The 10490-nt window shown below is 44.6% G+C and overlaps 1 protein-coding gene across 2 annotated transcripts in view; it reads right to left on the bottom strand.

The window, feature by feature from the left end:
- The window catches only part of NCOA7 (nuclear receptor coactivator 7), a 71661-nt gene extending 63018 nt beyond the window's left edge, over positions 1-8643 (bottom strand). For both annotated transcript variants that reach the window (XM_082216071.1, XM_082216070.1), the window contains exon 1: positions 7854-8643. The gene's annotated coding sequence lies outside the window, so the exon portion shown is untranslated. The remainder of the gene's footprint in view (positions 1-7853) is intronic.
- Between the last annotated feature and the right edge of the window lie 1847 nt (positions 8644-10490).

The raw sequence follows: 10490 nt of genomic DNA on the forward strand, positions 1-10490 counted from the left end.
TCACATACACCAAGCTATTTAATAGCTGGAAAGGAAGGGGCGTTTTTCTTGTTATGCTTTTAAAACCTCAGCTTTTGAAAATAGTAAGAAAAAAATATTTCCAATGTGCTTTTGCCCCTAGCCCATGGGATTTCAAAGAGAAGCTTGCAAGATGCGACTCTAGTAAGTTAATGTTTTAGTTCTCAAGAAGCTGTAATGATCACACTCACTTTAATCATCTGCACTTCTGAAATCAGCAGCCAAGGAGAGTAATGGAAAAGGGGGCCGATTGGCATTTGTACAGTAGATAGTACTTTAGCTTCCAGGCACTCAAGCCATTAGTATGATTCATTTCAACTACAGAAAGCACTTTAAAAACTGCCCACAGTAATGAAGCATCAAGCAAGCAGTTGCCAACAATAGATGCCAGCATTTCCAACTTAAATCACATTGGCTTTAAGCCAGAGATAGCCGTACCCAATGAAGTGTTATGCGCGACTAGTAATGTGTGAGTAACAGCAACATGCAAGTGGTCTCAGTCTGCAGGCTATATGAATTCCTATCTGCACGACATCCTATCAGAAGGCATGCCATCTATGCATGGAACTGGTTCGCACGTTACAACAGACGGTGGTTTTTAAGTCTTACTGTGGGAAGACCCACACCATACATTTAAAGCACATGACCCACCTCGCCCCCCCCAAAAAATCATGGTAACTGTAGCTTTCCCCTCACATTACAATTCCCAATACTCTTAACAAACTACAGTTCCTTTATGAGAAGGCATGCACTTTATATGTGCAAAATGCTAATAATGCACGCTCCTGTCTCTGAAACCAGGAGCAACAAACCACAAGCCTGGGCTTAGTGCTGTTGCACCCCTTCCTGGATGAGTTGGCCACATTCAATTACTAGATCACAGTCTTGTTGAAGCTGCCTTTTAAAAAAGCATCATAAATGTCAGCTGGTGGCTAGACTGACCTCTGGAACCCCTAAGTTCTAGCAACACTTGTTTCCAGGTCATTGTCAGCTGCAAATGCACATTCTGGCCTCTAAAGAACTAAGTGGTATATGGCCAGGATATCTAAAATATGGTTTTCTCCCATATGATTCTCCAGCTGCATTCAGCATCTGAAACCCAACACCTTCAGAGATAAGGTTGGTTGGTACACAGTAGCATCCAGTCACTTTTGTGTTTGTTAGGGCAACTTTACCAGCACATGCAGGGAATACACAGGGCCTATTTTGGCATTAATTGGGTCCCAAGAGGGAGAATGCTGTTTTGTTCAGCTTATTCCGTCCATGAAGGCAATTATTGTAAAGGACAGACACAACTTGATCTTGCTGTTCCTTGCACCACACATTGCTGTTGCAATGCATCTTGTTTGGCAGAAATCCATCTTGGCCCAGTTTTCCTTCAGGATAAGCCAGAAACAAGCAAGTACAAACCAAGGACTTGGTGACAGTGTACGCCTCACACTCACCACGTAGGGACCATTTGAAAGCACCACCATAGCTCTACACTGCAGCAGAAGCGTTTAGAGCAGCTTATTCTCATGAATGTTGGCATTGCATAGCACAGGCATCCCCAGGCTCAACCCTCCGGCTGTTTGGGGACTAAAATTCCCATCATCCCTGACCACTGGTCCTGTTAGCTAGGGATGTTGGGGAGCTGTAGTCCCAAAACAGCTGGAGAGCCGAGTTTGGGGATGCCTGGCATAGCATCTCTACACTACTTCTACATGTCATCAAAGGACATTGCACAAGCATGGAGGCAGACTCCCGTATGATGACGGTATGGAGGCTCATGCAATGACCATCTTATGATGGCCATGTGGGAAGTCAGTCCTTCATTACAATCTCAACATGGGCCCTGGGAATGGCAGTTTACTCCTCACAGAGCTATAATCCCCAGCACCCTTAACAAACTACACTTCCCAGGGTGAGGTGGGAGGGAATGCACTTCAAATGTATGAGGTGAATTCATTTCAAGAAAAACAAACCAGGATATTAGTTTGCCCACCATACTACCATTTTTGAAGATTGCAACACAAACATAAAATACAACAGATGATGTGTGGGACAGAAGCAGAATGTCAGTGACTACAAAAATTAAATGGAACTGCTTTAAAAACATCAAAACATTGTTGTCTAATGAGTCAAGGGTGGGCAGATCTGAAGTGGTTTTTGGTACAGATAAACCTATCGCTGCTTGCTTCAATTGTCATCACAAAAGCTAAAACTGTATTGGAGGGGAAAACAATACACAAATTGGAGTTAATATATAATTATGTAGCCGCCAATAGCTTTATCATCCATACATATGTCTAGTCCCCTTTCAAAGCTGTCCAAGTTGGTAACCATCACATCTTGTGGTAGAAAATCCCAATGTTAACTGATTTCAAGAGGCATTAAGCTAAATACATAGTAGGAATGGATCCTCTCAACCCCAGCTAGAACAACCAATGGAAGTTGTAAGCAAAAAATGTCTGGAAGGCCAGAGATTAGCCACCCCAGCAATTAACCTTATGCTGAACATATGTCTTAGCTCTAAGTCAGGCGTAAGGGGCCATGGGTTTGAACAGGATATTCTCTTTATTTTTATATACAAGCTATTATTCTTTTTGCTCAGCATATCTAGAAAGTTCCTTGAGCACACAGAAGCCATTACTGTACTTTGTATCTAGACAGCCCTATTTGGCTGCCAAACAGATAAGAATGGGACAAAATTCAACATAAGAAGAAAAGAATGGTATCACTAATGGCAATGAATTCAATCACTGCCTTAAACCACACTGCATTGTCCCTTTTTTTAAAAAAAAAAAAAAAGGTTTAATTAGCTTTCAATTCTTTGTTAAGTACCTTCTAGGTCGAGCACTTCTACTACATAAAGTATTCAAGCAGCTTTTAGAATAAGAATATATGGCATGATCAAAGCTGCCGCCTAAGAATGTGAGAGCAGCCCTGTTGGATCAATTCACAGAGTCTAGCATTCTTTTCCCAACAGTAGTGTTGGCCAGCCAGATGCCTCTGAGACACTCACAAGGCAGTAAGCGTTACTGCTCCCCAGTAACTGGTACCGATACTGCCTATGAACCTGGAAATCCCCTATTGCCACCATGACTAAGAGCCACTGACGGACCCAGCCTCTACAAATGTGTCCAAGGTCTTTTAAAGCCATCCAAGAACTGCTTCCTTTCATCTGCCCTGAATTTTCTGCCAATCGGTTTCATCGGTTGAATCGGAGTTCTACTATTGCGTGAGAGAGAACCTTCTCAATGCCCCTTCCCCACACACTACACAAGTTCAAGATAACTATTAGGTTCTTCCCCCAGTCACATTTTTCTTAACTAAAAAACCCCAGCCACTGCAACCTTACCTCATAGTCAAAGTGCCCCTGATTCATTCTGGGTACCCTTTTCTGTTCCTGTTTTTGAGATGGACAAACCAAAACTAAACACAGCATTTCAAGTGTAGCCAGACCAGAGATTTAATGGGAGTGCCATACTGACTGGTAGTTTTTCTATTTGATCCCTTTCCTAATCACCCTCACAAACCTGCCACACACTAGGTCAATGATTTCAATGAGCTACCCTCCACAATCCCAAGCTCTCTTTCCTGACAAGTCACCATCAGTTCCAGACCTTTCTATGTATATGTGAAGTTAGGTTTATGCAGCACAAACATGCATTACATTATTCTTATTTACACTGCACTCTATACGCCCATTGAGTTAGTTTGCCAAGCTCCTTCTGAAGCTGCACAATCTGCTTGGTTTTCACTACCCACACTAATTTGGTGCCACGTACAAACCTGGTCACCACACTGCTCACCCCTAACCATAAATGAACAAGTTTAAAATCACAGATCTTTTGAGATTAGATCTTTTTCCACCCTCCTTCTTACTCTTCTTCTTCCTACTCTGTCTTTCCTAGTCCTTTTATTATTGTTATTTATTAAATTTGTTGGTCAATATTTCTTGCCCCAGGCAACTCAATAAGACTTAAAAGCAAACAAACAAATCCCATATGGTGGTACCCTGGTTTACGAACTTAATCCATTCCGGAAGTCCATTCTTAAACCAAGGTGTGCTTTCCCATAGCAGCAGGGGACTCACTTTACAAATGGAACACACTCAACAGGAAGTGAAACATGTTCTGCTTCCAAGGCAAAGTTCACAAACCAAAACAGCTACTTTCGGGTTTTCAGCATTCTTAATCCAAGTTGTTCATAAACTAAGCTGTTCTTAAACCAAGGCACCACTGTATAGAGACATTAAAATCAGTGAGGGAAATACATTTAAAACATAATATAGTTATTTATTAATCCCTAAATCATGGTTAAGTATTGACCAGACTGCAGACCAGGGTGTGAAATCAAAGTTTCAATTGAGTTTGCAAAACATGTTTAAGCAACCCATATGCACCAAGCAAACCACAGTGAAGGTTATTCTCTGGCCTCTTTAGCCTGTCTGCTGGAAGGTGCTTAATTTGCCTCTCTTTATAAAGCGCCCACTGGTGTTTATATGCCACCCAGAAAATTAAAATGTTGTTTCACTGTATTTTGGACCGTACCTGGGATCATCAAGACAAACTATGGTTAAAACTAACTGGGATTGCTTTTACTTACTTATTTATAAAAGTATTTCCATACTGCCATTTTCATAAAATAGCAGGGTGGTGTACAACATTAAAATATAAAGCATCCTGAAAAACAATACAGATAAGCATTAAAATGACATGCTAATAAAAAAAATAATATTAATCTGCTACAGAGGCCTGTTGGCATAAAAAGGTCTTCAAGAGATGCTTCAAAGTCAAAAGTGAGGATGCAATCCTGTACAAGTCTATTTAGAAATAAGTGATGGCATTCAATGGGTCTTACTCCCAGGTAAGTAGGTATAGAATTTACCATGTCAAACACATACTTAATTCTTCACTACATCTTTACGGAAGTCTTCCACATTCAAAGCTTTGGGTAAAGTTTCCATTTTGACTTCTATGCTCACATTTGTGTGCTTCCTTAAATGACTTTTGACAGTTCAGTTTGTAACCTGACCTGGTGTCATCCTTTCTACAAACATTGATTTAGAAAGCTGCAAATATTTGCTCATGCGTTACACTAGGAAGACCCTCTTCAAAACGGCTGTTAAAGGTTGTTCAAGCATATACACACACTATTTCAGAATCAATTAGCTGTCAGATATTTACCATTTTAAATTAAAATCCGTTGCTCATTACAAAAGCTAGTGTAACAAAGACACAGTAAATGCAGTACAAAAATAACACCCACAACATACATATGTAATTGTGTATGTTTACTCAAAATGTAATGGTTGTCAAAATCAAATGAAGTCCAATTTAAATAACAAAATGCTATGCCAAAGGGTACCAGAGAATCTATTTTCTTTTTTAATTCTAGTAGGCCACCATGACAAACTCTGTAACTGGATATCAAACTTTGCTGTCATAACATATTTTTACAACTAATGAAAGCAAATGTATGTTTTATTTTACTTTTTTTGGGGGGAAACTTAAGTACTCTTTACTAGATCAGAACTAAACTGTATGTCAATTACAGTGGTGCCCCGCAAGACGAATGCCTCGCAAGACGGAAAACTCACTAGACGAAAGAGTTTTCCGTTTTGGAGGTGCTTCGCAAAACGAATCTCCTATGGGCTTGCTTCGCAAGACGAAAATGTCTTGCGAGTTCCTGCGGGTGTTCCCCCCCTTTTTCTAAGCCGCTAAACCGCTTATCAGCTGATCCAATGAGCCGATAAGCCGCTAAAAGCCGCTAATAGCGCTAATCCACTAATCCGTCAATGAGCTTGACGAAGAGAATCACAGAACGGATTATTTTCGTCTTGCGAGGCACCACTGTAACTTCCATTGTGTTCCTTTTCCCTTGCTTATCTATTAACATATATCATGATAAAGGTTATGTAACAACTCATGCCATCCTGTTTTTAAATTCGGGTAACAATAAGGTATTATCCTAGCCTAAACATTACATGTGTTATCAACAAAGCAGTTCTTATGCACCTTTACCACAGTGTAAGTCCTGACTATCAAGCAAGCAAACATACACATACAACTGCACAGATCAACCAGCAAACAGGGTTTACCAGTTCTGAAATAGCTGGGATAAAGAAAGAAGGGATAAACATTTTTAACTATTGGGCATTTCTTATTCTCCATTGCTCTATTTTCTTCTTCCACTTAAATAAATGCAAAATAAATGCTACCAGCAGGGGCGTAGCTAGCTGCTCTTGTACCCAGAGTGGTGGAGGTGGGGCAAGCTGCCCACAGGGGTGCTGCGGTGATCCGCGCACGGGGGGCAGGCACTGCACGGGGCGCCACAGTGATCCACCCAGGGGGGCAGGGCGGCGAGCTGACCATGGAGTTCGCCTGGCAGACGCAAGCCCCAGGCTGCCATTTCAGGCAAAGTGGGGCCTCAAGCCACCGCGTCACTCCCAGGAGAGGCGCATGGCTCAAGGACACTGCAGGCCAGGCCCTGTGGTAAGTGCTGCCCCCCGCGGTGTGCCATTTTGTCACCCCCTCAGGGATGACACCCGGGGTGAACGGCATCCCCCCCCCTTCCTACGCCCCTTGCTACCAGTAAAGTTAGAAGAATATTTTTAAAATTCCTTCCTTTCTTGTTCTGAAGTGTGCCTACTCATAGATTTTAAGTGTCTACCCCTAAGGTAGCGACCTGCCATATCTGTTTTGTGTAAAGTGCCATGGGCATAGTTGGTGTTATTTAAATGAACAAAGCGAAACAAAACTTTTTTTATTTACATGCTTAATATCTCTTAACACAACACTTCTCAAATCTCAAAGCTGCACCTTGTTTTTGTCCAGTCTATGTCCAAGGCCTGTGATGCACTGTATGCTAATATCCCCTCCCATTTTTTAATATAATAAATCTTTAGAAGTCAGGAAATCGTAAACAACCTGATTATGAGAATTCCAAAAATAGTCCATTTCCTTCTTTCAAAGTATGTTTTATCTGTAAGTGGCTAGCTAAGAGAATTGTTTCCCCTTGTAAATTACAGATGATTTGAAGTTCTGCTGAACAAGCTTAAATATTAGCTATACACCTCTCTCTGTACCTTCAGGCATAAACGAATCACTGCAGTGGATTCTTATCCACATTGCTGAGCATATTTTTTAAAGCCCATATTCATAAGCAATTCCTCCAAGCGTATGTGAACCAGGGTCACAAACATCACTCCTAGACCTCCACCTCAGTTCACCAAGCGAGAGATATTCTGGCTGGCTGTGTAGCTAAAGAAACATACTCTTCCATGTGAGAAACCGTAATAAAGTCGGGAGGGAAGGCAACTCCTGCATGATATATTTAAGATCACCGACTTGCAACAACAACAGCAGCAACGTGGGTGGGCGCCTGCAACAAACCTTTTCGACTGCGCGTTAACTTCGCACGTTGCTGTAGGCAGGGACTATTTGCAAAGCAAGGGAATCCATCATCCTAACCCTTTCAACGCCCCCGTGGAGACAGGATTCGTCGCTTGACAAGCGATTTCGGGAGGGAAAAAACGAGGAAGTGAGCGCCGGAGCCACACCCACCTCCTGGACCTGCATCTCGGAGCCGGGCAGCCCTTTGGCAAGCGCCTGCCGGGCAAGGCGGAGAAAAACAAGCTTTTGCAGCGGGAGGCAGCCAAGCGCAGGCGTTTCCTCCCCCCCCCCTCGCCTCATCCGCCCGCCTCCTCAAATGCTGATCAGAGAGCTGGTGGGAGGTTCAAAAACACACACACAAACACACACACTTTTTTTTTCTTGCAAAGAGGGAGCCTGTTTCTCTCCTCCCTGCCCCCAACTCCCCATCAACATCCCCATCCCCTTGATGCGCACCAGCATTTGATGTTTTCCAAAAGGCGCACAGCTGGGCGCTGCGGCGGCGGAGGTTGTCGCTTCTCCGGTGTCCAGCTCCGGAAGGTGTGCGGCAGTCTCCACGGGCCCCCTAGGCAGATTCTCCCTCGAGGATGCCCAGCTGAGATCCCCTCATTCTTCTACCAAGGAAGGGGCGCGTAGTAGACCAAAGCATCAGGAGACTGGCTGGCTGGCGGAGGGAAGGAGCTGCAGCTGCTGCTGCTGCAGCGACAGCCGCCGAAAGAAGAAAGCCGCGCTTGCCAAGGATCCACCCTCGCGCGCCGCTGCGGCTCAGCCGGCCGTCCGGGGCGCGCAGCTGCCTGAGGCCGCCCGCCGGCCTTGCAAGGGCTGCAGCAGCAGTCGCCGCAACGGCGGTAGCGGCAACAGCAGCATGCTTCCCCCGGCAGAAACAGGCACAAGCCGCCGCCCCTCTGTGCCCTGCGCGCACCCGCACGGCGACGCACACCCTCCCTCCCTCCCACTCTCGCTCGCTCCTTTCCCCACCGCCAGCTGAGCCCGGCAAAGCTCCTCAGAGCCCGCCTCGCCAGAGCGGCTCCCTCGGCCTCTCCCTGCCTCCCTCGCAGCCGGGCCCCGGCTCCGCCCACGTCGGAGCGGGGCGACCCCGCGGGGAAATGCGTAGAATCCCACAAGAAGCGGGGAAAGGGGAGGCAGAGGGTGCAGTCATTTCCTCGTGACGTGCTCCACTCTCCCTTCTCGCCCAGAATCAGTTCCTCCTCCTCCCCAAGACCGTATCTGGCAAAAACACGTCCATTCCTAATGATATTTATTAATCTGTCATTCTCTGGACGGTGCCGTGTACACACAAGTCTGTGAGCATGCGTGGAGCGTCCACATCTTATTAAACCGGGTTTGGGGTCGATTTCCCTCCAGTGCTTCTCCAAGCAAAAAGTTCTACTATAATCATGACCTGGCCAGTGGCCCCCCAACACGGCCTTGTTTGAAATGTGTGTGCTTTTTCAAGCCCAAGGCCTTTTGCTGCCTGAGGGCAGGCTGGGGGGAAAATGCCTTCTCCCAGAGGCAAGGTGTATAATACCCACATTATGTTGGCATTGGAGGTAGAATATGCCGCAAATGCCTCTCCTTGTGAGTAAAAATACCACAATAATCAAGTAGTTTAACACCTAAAAGCAGCCACTTTTAGACAGCTTCCTCAGTCTGTCAAATGGTAGAGCCAGCTCATATGCTGCCATTTACCTGCCTTCAACAACTTGTGTTTCTGAGCACCAGGAGCAAGGAAGCAGTCCCCCACCCACCCAGAAAATGCTCGTGACTATTGTCCATGCTGGCTGGGCTTGATGGCTGTTGGACTTGGGCAACATTCTGGAGGACCCTGGTTTCCCCACCCTTAGTTTAAACAAATAAGAGAGAAAGAGGGCTAACCTTCTGACTCTTTGCTTCAAGGGCTAGGCCCAAACCCACCAAAGTGTCATATCCCAAAACTAAGAAGCCCTTTGCCCCTCCTTGCGAATATTCCATAATATGCTTGTGCTTGCTCAGTTGTGAATAAGAAGGGTATTATCTGCGTTTTTCCTGACAGACTCCATTCGTTTCATTCCAGTGCAAGAGTTCAGTGTGTAGCTTTTTGCATAACTGCATCATTAGCTTGCACTTCTACCTGTTCAGCTATTGAAGGCACAAGAGCTTCAAGCAGAAAAAAAAATGTAAGGGAAATCATTTAAAAGCATTTTTTTGAGAACTGAGTTATTGCCCCTGAAAAGTAGATTTTCCCATCATGGGTTGTGACTTCTCATTTTCTTCTTGACAATGCACTTTGGGTTCTGTTGCAACTGCAGCACACAACTCCCCCCGCTTCACAACTCAGCCAAGATGATGGTTAGTGTTTCAGTAGTCAGAAGGGGCATGATGTTGGCCTGTTTATGGGAGATTTTGAGAAGGCAGGCAGGGAAAACAGGAAGAATTCCCAGAACTTGCCTCCTATCTCCCCTCAGCATCTCAGCCATTTAGCACGCTCCTCATGTTAGATCATATCTCAAAAAAAGGACAAACTACAAAGCAGGCACTGTTGGAAGAACAAGGTGATCAGATGCAAACAGTGTCCCTGTACCTTTAACAGTAGAGAACATTTTAAATTTGGGCAGGTGCAGTTTGTCATTCATGGGTAAAAAGGCTGCGTCTGCTGATATTATGCCTTCTGCATACCTGTGATAAGTCCAGAAGTCTTGTGCACCTCAACCCTGGGACTCCTTATGGAAACATTGTTAGTACCTTACAAGCCTAAGTGTGTTGTATATCCATATTTCTCAGTTGGATGTCAGCTTTTCCTATCCCTCCTGCACTCACAGTGCCTCACCACTTATCTCCAGCAGCCAGAAAAAACTTTATCTGCTCAATTTCTATTTTCCAGGCTGCCCTTAAAGGCACAAGAACAAGAGACATTAACGATATGGCAAACCAAATCCAGAGGGGTAAGGCCTCGAGTTGTTTTTAAGAAAACCCAGGGAGAAACACATATCTGTATTTGCTTTATAATTCAGTGGGAGTAAACATGCATATGGGATTAGGCCATGATACTATTTTGCTACATTTTTCTTCCTGTTTGAGGTACCTAAAAGAAGCCTACCTTAACATTGTGGCTGT

This window comes from Podarcis vaucheri, assembly GCF_965113315.1.
Source record: "Podarcis vaucheri genome assembly, chromosome: 3".
Lineage (NCBI taxonomy): Eukaryota > Metazoa > Chordata > Lepidosauria > Squamata > Lacertidae > Podarcis > Podarcis vaucheri.